Source organism: Piliocolobus tephrosceles, chromosome 8, assembly GCF_002776525.5.
Source record: "Piliocolobus tephrosceles isolate RC106 chromosome 8, ASM277652v3, whole genome shotgun sequence".
Taxonomy (NCBI): Eukaryota; Metazoa; Chordata; class Mammalia; order Primates; family Cercopithecidae; genus Piliocolobus; species Piliocolobus tephrosceles.
In genome coordinates, this window is record NC_045441.1 from 26116430 (window position 1) to 26138505 (window position 22076).

A 22076-nucleotide genomic window follows, 5' to 3' on the forward strand; every position below is an offset into this window, starting at 1 on the left:
AAAGCACTAATTTGGAGAAGCAGTTTCTGTTTGGCACATGGCTGTCTGACACCCCTACTTCTATCCAGGGCATTTTAGTGTCTAGATTAAGGTTTCTCTCTTTTCAACCCACTCCTTAAAAGCTGTTACTAAGTGACTGTTTACTGGGTACGTGAGCTACTGCTTAATGAGCTGGTGTGCCTGTAAGCTAGTTGCTGCCTTCCTGAAGAAGCAATAAGTGGAAAAAGCACCCAAACAAACCGGCCATAGCCAGAGACAATGATTGAAAATGGAAGCAGGTGGCTTCTACTTAGGTGGCCATAAAATGAATTGTCCAATCCAGGGCACGTTGAAAGTGAAAGCTGGTGTAATTGAATGTGCTGGGACAATGGGGCCACACTGGGTCTATACACTTGGGACTATAGACATTCTTCTTTTATTTTTCTACTTTTATCCCCAGGATAATTTCTAATCTGGTTGGCAGCTTGATCATCTGGCTCAGATTAAAGAGAAAATGTAACACTTTACAACCACCCATCTGCCAATGAACATTTCAGCAGTCCCCTACTTGGTGGAAGGTTCCTAATGATTCAAAAAGGGACATTTCCAAAACATTATTGGACCCACTGACCCTCTTTTACATGTAACATAATCATATGAAACCTAGTTCAACTGAATGAAAGTCCTGCCAATTGCTCCTTCACTGTTACTCCAGTGACATGGGGTTTCTCCCAGGGCCCCTGTGCACACTTGGACAAATGCAAACAGCCCCAAAAGCTGGAATCAAGAAAAGGGCAAGAGCTCCAGTGGAGCCATCTCCATTCTCTCCCCCCAAAGTAAAAAAAATTAATAATACAATAAAACAGTAAAATCTCAGGTTAGTTCAAATTGAACTGGACATATATCTATTTAGAAGAGCTTTCACTTGAGGACCCTAAATTGCTAACTTGAATCATTCCATCAGTTATTTTAATTCACAGTCAATCATAACTCATCCCAGTCTGTATTTTAACAGTTGGTACTTCTCCTGTACTGGTTTAAGTTTCATTTTTATTTAACAAATAGTAATCATTCATATTTATGAGGTACGATTGGATGTATTGATACATGCATACCTAAGGAATGATCAAATCAGACAAATTAACATATCTATCACTTCAAATATTTAGCATTCCTTTGTGGTGGGAACATTTAAAATCCCCTCTTTTAGCTGTTTTGAAATATACAATATGTAATTATTAACTATTGCCACGATGTTGTGTAATAAAATCACCAGAACTTATTCCTCCTGGCTAACTGAAACTTTCTATCTGGCTTTGACCAACATCCAACTGAAACTTTCTATCTGGCTTTGACCAACATCTCTTCTTTCCCTGCCAACCCCAACTTTCTTCTTGTTTTCTTGAAGAAAAGACATATTAAGCAAACTAATTCTAGTCAAGACTTTAGGAGGAGTTACCTAGGTCACTTGAAGAAAATTAAATACAAAATGCATGCTTTTATATGATTTTAGCAAGACAGTTTAATAAAGAACCTGAATAGAAACTACTGAATCAGTGATAATAACCTCAATAATAATAGCAAACCCAACCCAATGCTTTTAGGGTATGCTACTTTACAATCATGATTGCATTTAATCATCTCAGCTACTTGAAGAGGCAGGGACTTACATTACCTATATTTGAAAGATGTGAAAACGAGGCCAAGGAAGGTCACTAACTTACCTGAAGTCACCCAGCTGTGTACTCAACAGGAGATCTGAACCCTCCATTAACAAGTATGTGCTTATGTCGCTTTAAACCACAAAGACTGCTTTTCCTTTTTCCCAAATCCAATCAGTTAGCAAATCATTTAATTTTATCATCAATATCTACAGGCAAACACGGTGTGTGCAGGCCTGCTCTCCTTTCCCTCTGCTCAGACTCTGGCTGGCACCCGCTGAGAGGCTCAGGCTGGAAGGTGGGGGCTGGGCAACCTGTCTCCAAGTTTCATTGGCACAGCAAGCACACTGCTTTGTTTATTTATTCATCTGACCAAGAACATGTATTTACTTAGGCAGGCCTAGCAGGAGCTCCCATCTTTCCTCTGCCCCTCCCTCCAGCTGTATCATCTAATCTATCCTCCAGGTTGCTCTCACTGGAATCCAACTGCATCTTTTCCTTGCCTAAAACCCTTTGGCTTTCATTTCTGCTCAATCCAAATGCCCAGCTCCTGGGATTGCTGATGTAAAGCCCCTTCCAGACTGTCCTCCACCACCCTGATTGCTATATTCCCTGGACGTATCATATTCTTTCTTTTAATACTCAGCTTTCCAGATCTTTCTCAAAAGTCACTTCATTTGTAAACACCTACCTCTGTGATCTGCAATCACGGTAAACATACCTTTAGCATACTGTTATGACCGTCTCTTAACAGATCTGCCTGTTACAGCCCTCCCTACCCCTTCTCCACATATGGAGTGCCCAGGCTACAGCATACAAATTGCAAGCAAAATGGCTGTAGACTGACTGAATGACTGAATGAAGCATTATGATCAGGGCTATGAGCCCAGCAATAGTTTGGCTTGAAAATATTTATATACGTTTCAAGGATAAACCCAACATCTGTTTTTAAAATATATTACAATTAAAACATAAAGCTTTACTGTGCTTCTCTCATATAAACCCACGCAAATGTTTCTCAAAAACCTTCAGCTGGAGAATGGACAGTAATTGAGAAAGTAGTTCTAATAAGTCGAAGTCGCTTCCTGGCAGTGCAGTAAGCCTAGAGATGATGGAAACATTCATTCCTTGACAAAATGTTTAATTTCATGTGATTTGTGCTGACTTACTATAAAACTGACAGCACTGGAGAAAACAGGATTTAGCAGCCGATATAATTGTTTCTTTGCTTCTAAAGGCCTTTCATTATTAAGAGAGCTGCATGGGTGTGTGTGTGTGTGTGTGTGTGTGTGTGTGTGTCTTTCTCTCTCACACACACGCATATGTACAGGATATTTATTATTTAATATGTCAAAATTTTTGATTAGTGGTCACTTCCCAGAGTGGTCCACAATTGGAATAAGTGAGGCACAGGTCCACTATAAAGAAATCTAGGGGGCAGGCACAGTGGCTCACATCTGTAATCACAACACTTTGGGAGGCCAAGGCGGGCCAATCACAAGATCAGGAGTTTGAGACCAGCCTGGCCAATATAGTGAAATGCTGTCTCTACTAAAAATACAAAAATTAGCCGGGCGTGGTGGCGGGCATCTGTAGTCCTAACTACTCAGGAGGCTGAGGCAGGAGAATCACTTGAACCCAGGAGGTGGAGGTTACAGTGAGCCAAGATCATGCCACTGCACTCCAGCCTGGACAACAGAGGGAGACTCTATCTCAAAAAAAAAAAAAAAGAGGCTGGGCGCAGCAGCTCACGCCTGTAATCCCAGCACTTTGGGAGGGAGAGGCGGGCGGATCACGAGGTCAGGAGTTCGAGACCAGCCTGACGAACATGGTGAAACCCTGTCTCTACTGAAAATACAAAAATTAGCTAGGCATGGTGGCGGGCACCTGTAATCTCAGCTACTCAGGAGGCTGAGGCAGGAGAATCGCTTGAACTCAGGAGGCAGAGGTTGCAGAAAGCCAAGATCATGCCACTGCACTCCAGCCTAGGCGACAGAGTGAGACATCATCACACACACACAAAAAAAATCTAGGAATCTGTGGGGTGGGGCGAGTTGGGGGGTGGACAGGAGTCAAGTAAAAACCAGCCTGACTGAGCATTATTGGAATTCACTCCTCACTTGACCAAAAATGAGCAATCTGACCAAACTCCTCCACTAGCTCTACCTCCCAAGCCACATGCTTTCTGAGGGCCAAGGGTAAAGTCAGCTGTGGTTATGCATTTGGGCTAAAGAGGCCAAAAACAGAAAAAAAATTATTTTGAAATGGATTACTCTTCAAAATTAAGGGTAATTGTGTGTAGCAGCCTGGAAAATACAGCTCATCTAGCTCTGCCACTGAACCCCACAGCACAAAACTCTGGTGCTCTAAGTGCAATTCTGAACTGGAAAAAAAAAAAAAAAAGGCACAAAGGGCGGAAGGAAGGGTGGAGGGTTGGTATAGGGCTGGTGACTTGTAAGAAGGCAGCTGCCTTGGGGAGTCATAGCTAGTCTATAACCCAGCAATATTTCTATGGCACTTAAGCCATTCGATGGTATTCTGGACTACGATAGCAGCCAAGCAGAGAAGGTAAATAAAAGGCTGACAGATAATTACATAAGAAAATTAACGTGGCAAGATTAGGACAGAAATCTAATGGACAAAGTGGGAAAGGACTTCGCATAAAGCAGTACCTTGAAGGCTTCTCCCTGACCTGCTACAATGTCCTGGTCACACTAATGGAATATCAATATCTGTTACTATCCAACTAGTCAAGGTGGATTTGACAAGCAAAGGAGGACGCACTGAACTCACTTAACTCATTCCCACACAGACATTTCCTTTGTCTTGTAACAAAGGCCTCTGAACAAGCCAAGCTGAGCTTTGCTACCCACCTTCCTCATTTCATTTATCTTATTGCCATTATGTAAAGTCAAGGCAGTAACTAGTGGTCAGAATTCAAACCCTTGTTAAGAAACTGAGACAAAAACTCACCAGTTACAGTGTTTTTCAGTCACAGGTACTAGGAAGAAACATACATGCAAACGAAACTTGAAAAACATTTGGATTAGAGGAACAATTGCAATATAGGAGGGAAGAGAGCTAGAAAGGAAATTTGGAGAGCTGGAGGAAAGAAATGAACATAAAGAGTAAGCCCTCTCATTTGTTAATACACCACCTTAGACTCTAAGGAATAACCAGTAAGTAGAAAACCAGGGCACTTATAACTGCTGTTGAAAGTCTGGACTATCTGATAACACACAACTGGTCTTGCTAACTCAGGAAGACAAAGTAGCGGTTCTCAGCTTGGGGACAGGAGAGTTGATAGGACAATCTGCAATACCTGGAGACATCTGGGGTTGTCACAAACGAGTAATGCTACTAGCGTTAGTGAACAGCGACCAGGGAAGACAGTAAACATTCGACAGTACACAGGACAGCCCTTACAACAAAGGATCATCCAGCCCGAAATGTCAACAGCACTGAGACTGACACTGCCTGAAATAATGGGTTAGTAAAATGGCCAACAGCCTACAAGTAGAAAAAGAACTGTACAATTAGCCTCAGCCTCGTCCAAAGGAGAAACCATCCCCGTCAAAGGACTCCTGTCTCTGGTTTCCTTAGTTAGTATGAATCCATCAACAAGAGAATTAGCAAAAGTTACAATAAGCTGGAAAACACTGTCAAGTGTATTTCCCTTCCAATTGGTTCCTTCCCAGGTGGTTCTATGCATTTGCCTTTACCATGACTCATCCAGAGAGGAAAAATATTGGCTGAAGAATAGATGCCCATTCTTCTTGGCAAACACTGTTCTCATTTTTTATTAATAAATTGCATTCTGGCTCATACGCTTCAACATCATGAAGTCGGTTGACGGGCATACTGTCCCTGAGAGAAGAATCCATTGACTCTCAAAATTAAGGTCAACTTTAGAATGAGACACCCAAAGAGAGGGATTGACTCTGAAGAACTAGGACTCAGTGGCAGCAGAGACATCCCTGGATACCAGAGCAACCCAGGGCACATCCGTGTGCAGGATACACAGGAGTGAAGAGCCTCTCGGGACGCCACTGAAGCATAGCTCCACATGGGATCCTGGCCTCAGAGGCTGGCAAGTCCAGGGAACCAACAAAAGAAGGAACTAACCAGCACAGACATCATGGTGCAGCAGAAAGAAGCAACACAGTAAAATGAGTCAGAAAAAATGGGTTTAAGGCTCAGATGCACTCTTTAAGTATCCTTGTGACATTTCATTCTTCCAAGCCACGTCTGTAAAATGGGATAACAATACTATTCTGATTGTTCCCCATCATTTCCAAAACAGCATCCCCAGAGGAAGGGTGTGTCAGGGCACAGAGAAACATGTCGCATTGATCCTGTGACTCCAACTCCACCAAGAGAATGCCTTATAGGGCTTACCTGATTATCATTCCCTCAAACCACCGTTCCTTATGCAGAGTACAACCCACTGAACACATCGCAGTCCTATAGTCTAGCAAGTTGTGCCTTTCCAGTGTTTTCTACTGATGAAAGTTTTGTTTCCTACCTTAACTGTTAGAACTAAAGCAGTCAAAACTGTAGCCTCAATTCCTAAAATTGAAGTTCCAATAATAATTCTGTTCAGATTCTGGAAATCAGTGTTTGTGGGGGCCCGGAACACTGAGAATCATCTCCTTCTATTTATACATGTGACTAATTTCTCGACTCAGCACTATGCCAGTTTGTTACCGTAGTTAATTCTGTTTGATGAGCTAGCATTTCTTCTCCCACACATAGTCCTATCTAATACTTAACTGTTCATCCCACCTCAGGCCAGTGACCAAATTCTGCTCATACCATACCTGCACTTATATTGCAACAGGTTAGAAAACATAGCACTAACACACAAGTAGTTAATGTAATCAGGAATCCTGATATGGCTTTGCAGGCTTTAGTTCTGGCTAATACAGATAAGTTCCAATTGTTAACACTCAGACAACCCAAATTATCCAGGGAACTGAGCATTGCAACCAGTGTGTGCATTGTACATGCAGGCTGGCTTTGCCGAACCTAAAAACGCTGTGCTGGCATACTGGAAGGCTTTCGTGGCCACACACATGGTCCTGGGAGCCACACCCTGTGGAATGACTGTCCTTCACGATCCTTTCATTGTGGGCAGTGCAGAAGTTCTCAGACTTTTTTTTTTTTTTTTTTTTAAGAGATGGGGTTACCCATCTCTTAACTCTTTGTCAACCAACCTGGAGCACTGTGGTGCGATAACAGCTCCCTGCAGCCTCAGACTCCTGGACTCAAGCCACTCTCTTGCCTCAGCCTATCAAGTAGCTGGGACTACAGGTGCATGCCATCGTACCCAGCTAATTTTTTAACTTTCTGAGAGATGTGGTCTCGCTATGTTGCGCAGGCTGAGTTGTCAGCCTTTGACTTTCTTCCTTCGACAACCAATCCAAGCCCAGGTCAGCTAAAATGCTTCATCTAATCATGCATCCCAGCAGTGTGGCTGCCACCAGAAGAGATTACAACTGTCTTCGTAATTAGAATCATTCATATGGGGAACACTAGATGTAAAATGTGAAAGGAGAAGTTGAGCAGAGTAAATTTCCAAAGACCTCAAAAGCTCTAAACTAAAACTTGGTGAGTAAAGGGGATATCCTGTCGATTTTATTCTAAGTAAGGTTAAAGAGTTATTGCAAAGGGAGCTCCTGGCTCTCTGCATCACTAAAGTGAAAAGCATGTCACTTGAGTTTCTAGTTCCTCCAAGATGGCAGCATCAGGGGCTAGCACACTGGCAAGTTCTACAAATAGTAGCATTTTTAAAAGTTAAGTCAACAGCTGACAGAACTGCATCTGGTTCAACATTTGGAAATAGCATCTCTTGCAGGGGGATTAAACCAACAGTATTTTGTTAAAAGGAGATCGCTAAGTATTTCTTAAAAGGATAGCCCTCTAGAACATCTTCAGCAGAATCCCTGGTAAGTTAGTTACAGATGTAGTTTTCCCCAGAATTATTGAAACAGACTTTAAAAATCATTAGCCACATTGAGAAATACTTTGACATGAAGACTGGGTGTCTGTTTTATGAAATTCTGTTTTCCACACTTTTCTCTTTCATGTTTTAAACTGCTGGTCTTGGCCTACTAAAGTGATACCATGATCCACTCATGGGTTACAACCCTAAGCTTAAAAAATACTTCTCTGGTTGATTAGAAGGAACCAGAACTAGAGTTGCACAATTAGTAGCAAACACTCCAGGCTTTGCGATGCAGAGAAGGTTTATTAATCCACCACAGTTTCCAAATTCAACAGAATGTCTTATAAACCAAATTATCTACTTGGATGGTTTCAGGCACCAAAAAGTGTTTACAAGCTTGAGCTACGAACCTTAATGGTATCCACTGTCTTAGATCTAGAAGGCATATGTTACCTTCATAGGAACGATCACCTTTAACCCTTGAGCATTAGGCAAGATGATGAAGTAAGCAAAGTGAGCTCCTTGCCTCACCCCCAGCCACATCCTCTGGCAAAGACTTCAAAGCCCTTTCCCCACCCTCCCCACCCACTCACACCAGACACCCAAAGGGGGTAAATTACTTTGAAACACTCAAGTATTACCTTCTTTTCAATACAGCAATTTAGTCAATGTTCAAGACTTAGCTGCACCTGCAGAAGACCTTCATGTTTCCTCACTTTCATTTTTCTTCTCCTAGGCATTTCTCATCTCCCCTGTATCTGCCACACAGTCTCCCTTACAGCCTCCTGTCTTCACCTCCATATCCTAGGAGAGCAGAATGGGATACAGCAGATGCCTCTGACTTCAATCCCCTTACAATAATGCCCTTCCTCCTAGGCTAAAGCAACACAGACTTCTTTTTTTTTTTTTTTTTTTTTTTTTGAGACGGAGTCTTGCTCTGTCACCCAGGCTGGAGTGCAGTGGCGTGATCTCGGCTCACTGCAAGCTCCGCCTCCTGGGTTGACACCATTCTCCTGCCTCAGCCTCCTGAGTAGCTGGGACTACAGACGCCTGCCACCTCGCCCAGGTAGTTTGTATTTTTAGTAGAGACGGGGTTTCACCATGTTAGCCAGGATGGTCTCGATCTCCTGACCTCATGATTCGCCCGCCTCGGCCTCCCAAAGTGCTGGGATTACAGGCTTGAGCCACCGCATCCGGCCCTAACACAGACTTCTTTAAAAGACCTTCTCCAAGGAGAGTGATGAAACACCAGATCTGGAATGGTTATGTGGGGTTTTTTTGTTTTGTTTGTTTGTTTTTGTGGGGTTTTTTTTTTTTTTTTTTTTTTGAGACAGAGTCTCGCTCTGTCGCCCAGGTTGGAGTGCAGCGGCAAGATCTGGGCTCACTACAAGCTCTGCCTCCAGGGTTCACACCTTTCTCCTGCCTCAGCCTCCTGAGTAGCTGGGACTACAGGCACTCACCACCAGGCCCGGCTAATTTTTTGCATTTTGCTTAGTAGAGACGGGGTTTCACCATGTTAGCCAGGATGGTCTCAATCTCAATCCACCCACCTCAACCTCCCAAAGTGCTGGGATTACAGGCGTGAGCCACCATGCCCAGCTGGTTATGTGTTATTAAGTGCACTGGTTGTTTAATCTCTCAAGGAATCATCCCTCTGTTCCTTTCTTCAGGCTGAAAAAGGGAGGAGTCTACTCGAGGCAGAACAGGGTCTAAAAGAAGAGTGGCTTGGCATGGGGGAAAGGACGGGGGAAAAAACAAAAGCCCATTACCTGGGCTTCTCACTTGCACTAATGCTGCAACATTTTCCTGGTATATTTCCCTGGTGGATCTCTCCCAATATAGCTACCTCTCCTTTAGTCAGTCTACAAACACTTATTGAGCACTGAAGTCATGCTAAGAATCCATCTAAGTTCTGGAGCTGCAAACAAGACAAGGTAATCACTACCCTCATTGAACTTCTGCTCTAACAGGGAGAGAGACAATACTCAAATACACAAATGACTGTATAATGCCAGGGAGTAAATACTAAGACAAAAAACTGAGTAACATAAGAGGCCCAGGGAGTATCTGGCTGCTATTTTATATGGGGTAGCCAGGGAAGGCCCACTATAAGCTGACAGCTGGGCAGACACCTGAAGGAAGCGGGGGAAGTCAATCATCTGGACATGTGGGAAAAAATCTCCTCCTGTAACTTCATGCGCAAAGGCCCTAGGCAGAGAACTCAGCGAAAAAGAAGAACGTAAGACGGTGAGGGTGCCTGCACTTACCAAGGACAGTAAGCATGGCCATCACTAGAACTGCCCATCTTCTTGCCCAATGACTCCTCCAGGCCCTGAGTTTCCCCAGACTCCCATCCGGGTCTGCCTCCCAGCCAGGTCTGCCTCCCAGGGGGGTCTGCCTCCCAGCCAGGTCTGCCTCCTAGCCGGGTCTGCCCCCCAGCCTACCCCTCCCTGATACCTACCATGCTTCTTGTTCTCCAGTTCAGTACCCTCCTGACACAACCCCTCCCCAAGAGTCCCAGCAGTCCAGGTCATTTCCTCACAATTTACCAACCTAATAAAAACAAACAAACAAAACAGAGTAGAAGAAAGGCAGCACCCACATTTAACCACAGCCTTCCAGAGATAGGAAATATACAACAGTAAAGAGTAAAGCTTCAAAAGGTCAGCTATAAGAAAAATTAAATGTATGCGATGTGTCTGCAGAGGATCTCGCCTCCTAACTTACCATTATTTTCCCCCAGATCTATAAATTGGGGGACAATAATCCTTGAAACAACCTTGGAAAGTAGGCATGGAGGTGAGATAATATGAGAACCCAGAGGAGAACCTGAGAACCCAGAGATAATATGGGGCCAGAGGAGACCCCAGTAACAGCTGCTGCCAGTCTTTGCAATCTCAAAGTGATTCTGAGAAGGATTATATCCCTCTATGTCCCAAAGTTGCCCGCAGGGTTTTGGTATGTAAATACAGGTCATTAATTACCTTTATAGAAGCAAAAAAGAAACACTCAGATATTCTTCCATAGCCTCATCCCCAAGTCACCGGCCGCGCCCAACAGGGAGCCTCCGCTTCTGGAGGCCCCAACCCCTGCCTTAGGTTATCTGAAATCTTAATCATAACGAATTAGGCCCGAATCATTCAGGGCCAGCGCTGTTGGGAAGCCCATGATCCAGCGCGAGGGGCATCCCAAATACGTTCACTGGGTCTCGGGGCTGTCCAGGGGCTCTCAGAGCTGGGTCACTACCTGGGACCAAGCCTGAGCCTGGTCCTTTAGGTCAAGGCAGGTCCCGTCCCGCCTCCAACTTCAAATCGCCCCCTAGGCTGGAGAGGGTCACTGGGCGGGTAGTTCCTGGCTGTGCGGTACCACTCACACACACACACCGACAACACCCCCCCACACCGACAATACCCACCCCACACACACACTTACACACACAGACGACACACTACACACACATACATACGCGCGCGCACACACACGCGCGCGCACACATACACACACACACACACACACACACGCCACCTCGCGCGCGCGCGCGCGCGGCACAGCACCGACTTCCCAATCCCAAACACACGCGCGCACCCCCGGGCCAGCTGAGTTCTGTATTTCCTCTTCCTCAAAGAGACTCCGGCGATCGCGGTCGCCACTCTCCGCTCCGATTCCCGGGCCCCCGGCATACCGCCGCCCCCTTCTCTGAAGGCGCGCCCGGTGCATCCCCTCTCCGAAGCCGAGATTTCCGCGAAGCTCCACAAAGCCCCCCGCCGCCTCTCCCGGTCTCGGCGGAGACCCCGGTGTGTCCCTGGGAGGAGAGTATTTACAACCAGAGCCTCCGGGGCTCCCGGCTGCCCAGACCGCCCTCTCCGGCCCTCCTGGCCCCCATCCCTCTCGCCCATCACCGCCTCCTCCCACGAGCGCACTCGCCGGGGGATTCCCTCCCATCCCTGAGTGCAGGAGAAGACGCAGAGTCCGAGCCGCCAGCCGCTTCTCTGGCTCTATAGGAATCTTGACTCCAAGGTCCCAGCCCCACATCCCCCTTCCCCAACAAAACCGCGCCAGCGTCGCAACCCTCCGGCGCCCCCCTCCCGCAGACCCTGGTCGAAACGTCTCGGCGGGCTCCCGGGCCCCGGGCCCTGCGCTTCATCCCCGGGCGCCGCACCTCCAGCGCCCCCTCCCTCCGCTCCCACTCCCACCATCCCCCGAGCTCAGACTTCCCCAATTGCAGAGCGCCCCGACGCGCCCGCAGCCTTCACCCTGCCGAGCGCGGCGGCCACCCCTGCCCGAGCCGCGGCGCCCCCAGGGAGGAAACAAAAGTGTCTCCGCGGCGCCCGGAGTCCCCCGGAGCAGGACGCCTCCTCTCGGCCGCAGTCCCGGCCCCCTCCCCTGCCGCCCCGAGGTCGGGGGAAGTCGGGGCGCGGCGCCAGCCCAGGAAACTTTACGAACCTGCTAGGGGTCGCAGGACAGCAGCGGCAAGGGTTCCCGGCGGTCAGAGCTGTGGCGACCCGCCACCATTGAAGGGGAACTGGAGGCTCTGTCGCCCAGCGTGGGGCCGCGGCGGCGTGGGTGGCTCTACCTCTATCTTGTGCCCATTCTCGCCCGCTCCCGCTCGCCCCAGCACACGCACTTACACTCTGGGTCGGCCGGCTGCTGCACCGCCGGCTGCCGCTGCTCTCACTTCCTCTTCCTTCCTCCTGCTGGCCAGAGACACATTTTGCATCTGCAAGGCATCCGGAGATCAGCCGCGAACTCTCCTCCGGAGCGGACGCTGCGGAGTTGCAGCCGCCGCCCCTGGCACCTGCGCCAGGACACTCGTGGTCTGCGCGTTTGCCTTGCGCCCGCACCCTGGTCCCTGCCCACTGCACTTTGCCTAGGGGAATGCCCACGACTTTTTGAAGTCCCCCTGCTTATAAAGACAGAAATGTCAAACACCATGCATGCCTCAGATCTGCTATAAATAATATGTGTGCAGAGCATGACTTCGATGAGCTCACACACGGCGTTTGGAAGCACTAATTAACTCCGTCACCCTCATAGCGCCACCTCCGGGAGGCCAAAAGCGAGTAGAATCTTTTCACATCTTTTTTTCATTTTTGGCAACCGGTTCCGGATATTAAGGGGAAACTTCGGTGGGCTGTTTGAACGCTACTTTAAGACGTGTTTGTTTTGACGCTGTGCCTCTACCCTTGGACAGAGTGGCAAAAATAACAAAACATTTCCTCCCTCTCCGTCGACATCTATGTATTTACTAACCCTGCAACTGAAGCTACAAGACGTATTTCTAACCAATTAAGCCAGGGACTTCCTAATTTTGCATAACTTTGCATAAGGCAAGACGTTCTACCCCTAATTTGGTGTTTAGAATAAATTACTTAATTCATGCAACCTACTTAAATCATTTTCAAAGCAGAAATCAAAAACGTTAACTCCCAGCCTAGCTGGCAGGAGGGAAGAGGGTTGCAGGCGAAACACCTGTCCTCCCCCAATTCAGAAATACCTACATTGGCTCTACCGGAAAAGTCAAAGGCAGTTAGGCATTTTCTTCTAATTGGCAAAGGAAATAAGTTGGGGGCTGGGAGGCATCAGAATCAAGGTGGAAAACTAAGCTCCCTTTTAAGATCCTCCCCCTCAAGAGCCACAGGCAGCTGTTGAGCACTTGAAATGTGGCTAGCCCTGAGATGTTCTGTAACTGTAAAACAGACATACAATTTAGTATTTTTAAAATGAACGTAAACTAACTTGTTAAGTATTTTTATGTTGATTACATTATTGCAATACATGAGAATAGTTTGATGTAATAAGTCCATTGGGTTCATCATGTATTGGGTTAACATATAAGCATACATAAAATTAATTTCACCAGTTTCTTTTTACATTTTCTGATGTGGCTACTAGAAAATGTAAGGCTATACATAGGCTCTCATTAGTGGCTCACCTTATATTTTTAATGAACAGCTCTGATCTAACTCCTTATTACACGCATGACTCTGGGAGGCAGTATTAGTATCAAGAGTGCCTGGATCCAGATGATTATAAAGCCAGTAACTAGGGTGACTGCAGGAAAGCAACTTAACTTCTGTATTTCCTCATCTAAAAAACAGTAATGATATAATAACAAAAGTCAATAGCACAACTATTAAATGAGGTAATTTAATAAGTAGCCAATAAATGGAGCCTTTACTAACAATGCTCTTGAGATGCTTGTAGTGATGAGTATGAATTTGATCTACAACCTTGTAGCTAAGGCATATAAAGACCTTAACTTTAGTGCATGCATGGTGAGCACTCAGTAAACATTCGCTGTCATAATTGTTCCCTCCTTGCACAGCAATTACGCAAATCCACTCCCCTATAATCTTTGGTCCCGGGTCTTCACATCTTTCCTCCATGAAGTAGTCTTTCAGATCTTTGAAGATAGCCCTCAAATTTTACCTAAACACTCTCTTTTGAGGATTAATCATCTTCAATTACTGTGACTCTTCTTCATGTGATATGGCTTCAAGTCTCTCTCATCTGAGCCATCTTCTCCTGGAAGGGTATGTGTCTCTGCCCTTAAAAAAAAAAAAAAGAAAAGATAAAAAAAAAGTTGTCTTATAGATTAATTACCTAATTAACCATTAGCAAACACAGTACAGCCTGAGATCTTCTCTCTCTCTCTCTCTCTCTTTTTGTTTTTTCTCAAATACATCTCAATGTTGATAGGAGTACAAGAAGAAGACTGGAAATTCTTTACAGTGTTATGCTTAGGCCATGCACATGAACATGGAGTTGATCTTTGGAACCAAAGTTCCTGATCCACTTTCTCTAAGTCCCTTAGGATTGGATTCAGGCATCCAGTGTCTCTCCATATCCACAGATTACATAAAAATATTAAGATGCCACATGACATCCCACTAAGGAGCTCCCTCCGCTAAGCTGGGAGGATAGCATTCTTTGGTTCACTGGTTATTAATAACATGCTTAACAGTGCAATTGCCAAACTTCAATTTTCTATTCTATTCATAAAGACATCTTAGAAGTGTTGTCAAGTGTATTAGAGGAACCCGCCTCCTCCCTGGGCTCTGCTGATGGTCAGCAGTGGATACAATAGAGTGGAATATGTGCTGTTGTCATGTGTGTGGGCTCCATCTTTGGACCTGGTTGTTGTGTATAAATCCCACCATTACCATTTACTGGCTGCATTACTCTTAACTCATGAGATTGAAACCGTGCCTACCAGATAGGGTTGAGTGAAGATTAAATGAGTTAATTCATGAAAAATTCTTAGAACAGGACCTGACACATAGAAACACTCACTGAATGTTAGCTATTATTATCTACAACAGTTCTTCAATGGACAATTCATATTAACAGACTCAAAAAATAAAAGAACAACATCCATTCCTTCTTTGTCAGTCTCCACCCATAATGGTGAGAAAGAGCTGTTACTACTTTCCTGTCTCAGTTCCTGGTCACAGCTTGGACCATTCAATCATTAGGTCATGCTTTAGCAGACAGGAGGGCCATTTTATAGCAAGGAACAGAATCCAAGTGCATCCCCTCACTTTCACTTCTGGTAAACCCACATGGGCAGAGCCTATACCTTTGTGCAGACAGGCCAGCCTCATCCACGTCTCAAGTGATTAGGGAGACGGATTCAGGATCTCCTCTGTAGAACCATCCATCTTAGTTTCAGGATAAGTAGAGGAAAAGAGAGCAGGGGAGGGACAGATGGCTGGAAAATCAAAATCACTTAAGACTCAAGTCTAAGCTTCATTCCCCCACCGTGTTTTTATAAGAAAGCTCTGCATTGTTAATGGACAGAGAGGTATTTGGGGCAGTTTCTCAGATTTAAATACTTTGATCTTGTGTTTCCTATATCTTTATCTTTCCTTGTGTGTACAAAATTCCAAACTAGGAGGATTGAGACTCTATCAAAATGTCACCATGCAAAGTGTCACCATGAAACCCCAAACTGAAATAATGGCCTGTTGTATTTTTAATCAATGATGACTCACGTTGATCAACTTCTTCCTAAGTGCTCATAAATATTAATTTCTAATTTATTTTTTAAACTTATTGGATTCTAAATGGATCCTGTGCATTTAATAATACATTCAGTAATTTGCTTCAAATTTCTGCTCCAAATCAGCACCAAATTCCTTGATCTACAGTTTGACAAATCTATTCCCTTTTCTTGTGTTAGAATCAGGCTCATGCTGGTTTGCCTCCAGTCTTCAAACAGCTCTGGGGGCATAGAGAGTTGCCTCAGCTCCAGGAAGCTGCTACACCAGGGATAATGAGATCTGGGCAGCAGGCAGACACCTGCAATTTATAGCCACCAGGGTCAGCCCTGGAACAAGCAGAATGACACGGAGGGCTGCTGTGAGAGGGCATTCCTTTACTTGATCATTCATTAATTCAACGTGCAGTGAATGCCTTAAGTGTGAGTTTAAAAGGGAGAAAGGGAGAGTACAATCATGAACGAGAGAAACATAGCTTGCCCCCTTTTGGCACTTCCATTCTAGCTCAGAAGACAGATTTTAAATGGCCATTAAAAACAAGTGAGGAGTATAATATTAGGAGAAGGACAGAACGTTGCAGGACTGTATGGAGACAGGGATGCTAACATCACCTGTAAGTCAGGAAAAGCCTCCTGGGGAAGTTCTGTTGATTTGAAACCTGAAGGGTGAGTGAGGAGGTGTTATCCAGGACAAAAAGACAAAAGGAAGTGGATTGGTAATGAGGAAGGATTCTAAGCAAAAACAGTTAACTTTGTATGAAGGTTCACAGCAAGCTTGTCCCACCCATGGCCCACAGGCCGCATGCAGCCCAGGACAACTTTGAATGCAGTCCAACACAAAACTGTGAACTTTCTTAAAACATGATGAGTTTTGTGATTTTTTTTAGCTCATCATTAGTGCTAGTGTATTTTATGTGTGTCCCAAGACAATTCTTCTTCTTCTTCCAATGTGTCCGAGGGAAGCCAAACAATTGGACACCCTGGAGAAATCATAGTGTGGGAGGAACCTTAAAAAGTCTATTTGGCCCAAGTCTGAAAGTACCAAAATTAAATCTAAAAGCAATGGGCAAAAGCCAAAATTTGGAAGCCCTTGAGAGTCATATTACAGAATTTGGATGTATTAAGGATGATGGAAAGGCCTAATAAGTTTTGATTTGGTTTGTTTTCCACTGAAATGTTTTAAGCAACTGATTGTTGTGGTCAGTTGTTGTTTTAAAGGTCATCCTACTAAATAGTGAATGAATTAGTGGGGAGACAAAAATGCATGTGGGAAGAATAGTGTCTTATTCTGCTCATTCTGCCATAACAAAATTCCATGGACTGGGTGGCTTAAACAACAGAAATTTATTTTCTCACACTCCTGAAGGCTGCAAGTCTGAGATCAGAGTGCTGACATGGTCGGCCTCTGATGAGGGCTCACTTCCTGGCCCACAGACTGCTGCCTTCTTACTATATCCTTGCATGGCAGAAAGAGCAAGAGAAAGCTCTCATGTATCTCTTCTTATAAGGGCACTAATCCCAGCAGGAGGTCACCACACTCAAGCCTCATCTCAACCTAATTACTTCTCAAAGCCCCATCTCCACATACCATCACATTGGTGGTGAGGGCTTCAACATAAGAATTTTGGGGGAGAACAAGCATTCAATTCATAACCAACAGATAGGGAATTACTGCATTGAGGTCAGAGATGGGAGCCTAAGTCATGCATTAATGGAGAAACTGAGGAGAACTAGAGAAATTCAAGTGTTAGTTATGTTTGCCGTAGAGGACACATAGAACTGATGTTCACCCTGGTTGGGGAAGCTCTCAAACTAGCAATTTGCTTTTGTCTTCCTTGATTGGCTCAACCAAACACTAAACTTGCTTAGCTTTCTTGTAGCCTAGTATCCAAAACAATATCACCTACAACATTTATTCCCAGGTCAAGGACAGACTCAAGATATAAAAGGGATGACTCCCCTCTTGTTTGACTTTCTGTGGCATCATTACCTTGTGTTCATCTCCAGTGTGTTCCCATTTCTTAATCACTATATTACTGTCCATTGGTGAAGAACATCCATCCAAAAATGCAAAATTTATGGTCTGCACCAGTACCCCTCTGCTCCAGCCATTCCAAACAAAAAATATCTCCATGGACTTCTAAGTCACCTGTTAACCAGATGTCTTCTCCTGTTTTGAGATTTTCTGGGTAGATTTATCAAGACTTCTTAGATCTATATCCATTGTCTACCACCCAGTGTCCAATGAACAATAGCCAAAGAAATAGTATTTATCAGTAACTCAAGGAATCCATCCAATATTACAATAAATACTGACAAGAGGATTGACTCAATAGTCTTATGAGAGCAAAATTTACAGAGTATTTAAATGTCCATGCTTTGAAGTCTACAGATGTGAAAATCCTAGGTCTACTTCTTAGTAGCCACTTAACTTATTTTTCTCTAAGCCTATAAAACATGGATGTTGGGATAATGATACTTCTTTCAGACAGTGCCTAGCACACACTGAACACTCAATAAATGGAGCCAACATGAATGCTAACCACTATACACTTCTAACAGTTATTAACAGATTGCATGACAGTCAGGTGAAAGCATCAATATTCTTTACTTTGTCTTCAAAGTGTTTTAAATAAATATATGTCCATTTACTATTATTAATAAACATTATTAGTAAGCAAATATTTACTAATTTATAGATAACATAATGAATATATACATTCACAGTCCTCGTTAGTCCCTAGAGGTCAACACACTGAGTTTTTTCTTTTTTGAATTTTTTGGTAATTCACGCCATGCTTCTAACTGTTTGTACTATTTTGTTTGACCAACTTCAGACAGTATTTATTAACTCCCTCCTCTGAAAAGTTTTTATAACTTTTGTTTACTTACCTCTCTTTCCTAATTCTTCTATTATTTCCTTGGTTGTATAAGAGTATTCTGTTTTTTTATTGATAAATTTTCTATCTCATGGGCCTTCTGATATTCTCATTCATGTCACTTAACTTTTCTCTCATTGTTTCTATTCCTTATGAGTCTTAGTACTGCCCTCTGGGACAATCCTCTGGCTCTGTCTTCCAATTCATTAAGTCAGTCTTTAGCTTTGTCTATTCTTTCTATTTATATAGTTCAGTGGTTTTTAATTTTTTAATGACCATAATTTAAATGTCTTAATTTTCTCATTGGCACTTTTAAATAATTACTTCTAGTGGGCACTGTGGGCACACCCACTCATACCCCGTCTCAGGACCAAGGTGCTCCATCATCCAATCACACAGTTGATGGTTGATGCATGAATACAGCTCCAGAGCTCCCCATGAAGTTGGCTGGATCCTCTGTTGTGACTACATTGAATCTCAACTTCTTCCCCTGCTCAGTCCTGCTTACCTCAGTTTTTCTCGAGTGTGGATCTCAAGGGTACTCCAAAGTCACCCTCCAGTAAGCAAACCTCAGTCTCAGAGTATTTGTCCTGGACAACCTGACCTAAGACATCACCTGCTCTTGTTTTATGGATATAATAGCCTCCTTATTGCTGTGAGGATATTAGTATTTCTTTCAAAAATTTTTTTTTAATTTACTCTATTATCTCTACTTTCCTAGGTTATAGTTACTCAGTTTAAGTTGGATGTCTCCTTGTTTGCATGCTGAACTTTACTAATATGATTCTCCGTTCCAGCTGTTTCTATTTTCTGCAGCTTGCAACTGGTGATCCTGGAGAAGAAGAAATGGATTGCCAGGTGGAGATGCTGGTAGTTTATTTCCAGTGTGTGGTAGCACTCCCCCTCCAGGAGATGAGAGGATACGTGGAGCCCCTCCGTTTCAACCCAGTTGCTCACATTCACTGCCCTATGGGGAAGGAAGGGTAAGGCTGTGAGCTCCTCTGCAAAAAGTGATAGTTGGGGCACAGAAGAGAGAGAGCAGTCCCACAATTAATCAGTGCCCTTGGACACTCTCCTGTCTGTGGTGTGTTTATGCCAGACTCAGAGCACACTTGAACCAAATGACTTCTACTGTTGTAGTAGTAATTTTCAGCTTAGATTTGGGGCTGTGGTGCTGGGCATGGTGGCTCACACCTGTAATCCCAGCACTTTGGGAGGCCGAGGCAGGTGGATCACCTAAGGTTAGGAGTTCGAGACCAGCCTGGCCAACATGGTGAAACCCCGTCTCCACCAAAAACACAAAAATTAGAGGCGCGCGCCTCTAATCCCAGCTACTCGGGAGACTGAGGCAGGAGAATTGCTTGAACCTGGGAGATGGAGGTTGCAGTGAGCCAAGATGGTACCACTGCACTCTAGCCTGGGTGACAGAGCAAGAATCCATCTCAAAAAAAAAGGAAGAAAAGAAAAAGATTTGGGGCTGTGGTTTCCTTCCATTTTAATCTCCTCAGTCTCTGATCTAGTACTACATCATTAAACCTGTCACCTTTGAGGAAGAATGTATCAATGGTCAAGATCAAACAGATTCTCTCTTTTGACATTCTCTCGATTGCCCCAAATTTTGATATAATTCAATATACTTTATAGAGATACCATGCCTTTCTTCGTGTTTTGCTCTCATTGGAGTTTTAAATTGGTGAAACACATGGAAGTCTTCTATGTTGTAAAAAATGAAATCCACTTTCCGCCAGGCGTGGTGGCTCACGCCTGTAATCCCAGCACTTTGGGAGGCCGAGGAGGGTGGATCGCCTGAGGTCAGGAGTTCGAGACCAGTCTGGCCAACATGATGAAACCCTGTCTCTACTAAAAATACAAAAAAAATTAGCTGGGCATGGTGGCACACGCCTGTAATCCCAGCTACTGATGAGGCTGATGCAGGAGAATCGCTTGAATCAGGGAGGCAGAGGTTGCAGTGAACCGAGATCATGCCCTCCAGCCTGGGCAACAAGAGCGAAACTCCATCTCAAAAAAATAAATAAATAAAAAATAAAATGGAATCCACTTTTCTGTTGAAATCCTCCTCCATGTCTAAGGATTATACCCCTTCTCTTCAGGTCCAGTCTTGCTCTTTGGCTCTGCTATGAATAATATTGCATAATTACAATGCTGTAAATTCTGTTTTTCAATTTTTAGAATAAACCCATAGATAAGCTTCAATTATAGTGTCAAGATAGAAGGTAGCAGAATGTAAATGTAGTAAACATCCACAATGTAAAAGTAATATTAAGTGTGGAAATCTAGTGTCCTCATGATGTGTATCTACCCTTCTAGCACCAAGCCCCACAAAAGAAAAGATATAAAAAGAAGACTCCATAGCCACACTAGGAAAAGGAAGAAAGAAAAAAGAAGGGGAAAAAGGAAGAAAGGGGGGAAGGAAAAAAGACACCAGAAGTTTTGGAAAACAGATTTTTGTCCCAGTTTGGCCCACTTTCCTGCTGTTTGCCAAGGGTTTCTTCTCATTATTCTCTGGTCATTTCCACTGTTTTTTGAATACCTTGTCTGCTGCTTTCAAAGACTTCTTTCTCCTCTGAAGTGCATAAGCATCTTGTAATTTTTTTCCAGAAAGTATAAACGGAAGGTAAACTTTTCTGAGAAGCTGCATGTCAGTAAACATCTTTGTTATGCAGTTACATTTGATTGATTGTTTATTTAGTTATCAGATCACAAATATCAAAATGTTTTTCATCAGAATTATTAAAAACATTGTTCCTATCTTCAAGCTGATAAGAAATCTGAAGCCCAGATGATCTTCTTTTGTGGTATGCCTCGTGTGTGTGTGTATGTGCCTGTATGTTCTCATTTCTAGAAGCATTTAGAATCTTCTCTTTATTCTTGCCATTCTGAACTGTTACCAGGATGGAGACGGGTATGAATATTTTATCACTTTTCCCAATTGGCACTACTTAGGCAGTTCCAATCTACAGACTTGTCTCTCTTCAGCCTAAGGAATTTTTCCCCATTTTAAAAAAATTTTCACCCTATTTTCTGTAATCTCCTTCCTAGAAGTTCTATGTAAGTCAGTGTTGGACCTTCTGTATTAACTCTTTTTGTCTCCTACCTTTCTTTTTTTTTTTTTGACATGAAGTCTCACTCTGTCACCCAGGCTGGAGTGCAGTGGCTCGATCTCAGTTCACTGCAACCTCTGCCTCCCAGGTTCAAGCATTTCTCCTGCCTCAGCCTCCCGAGTAACTGGGACTACAGGCGCATGCCACCACGCCCAGCTAATTTTTTGTATTTCTAGTAGCGATGGGATTTCACCGTGTTAGCAAGGATGGTCTCAGGTCTCCTGACCTCATGATCCACCGGCTTCGGCCTCCCAAAGTGCTGGGATCATAGGCATGAGCCACTGTGCCCAGTCATCTGCTACCTTTCTTCCTTTGTTTGATCAGTACTGTTCTGGAAGTTGTCTTTGACTTTATCCTCTGATGCTTATATCGAATTCTTTTAGCATCAGCCATCATGTGTTTTAGTATTTCTAATTATTCCTTTTTTTTAATGGCAGCCCATTTCTCTTTTAAGGACATAATATTTTCTAAAATCCCTGATGACATTTT

At 44.0% G+C, this 22076-nt stretch overlaps 1 protein-coding gene across 2 annotated transcripts in view; it reads right to left on the reverse strand.

The window, feature by feature from the left end:
- Nucleotides 1-12756, reverse strand: part of ELMO1 (engulfment and cell motility 1) — a 590246-nt gene extending 577490 nt beyond the window's left edge. Inside the window, exon 1 of one of the 2 annotated variants that reach the window (XM_023183031.1) lies at nt 12031-12756. The gene's annotated coding sequence lies outside the window, so the exon portion shown is untranslated. The remainder of the gene's footprint in view (nt 1-12030) is intronic. The other variant, XM_023183032.1, reaches the window with a different exon arrangement.
- Nucleotides 12757-22076: the final 9320 nt, after the last annotated feature.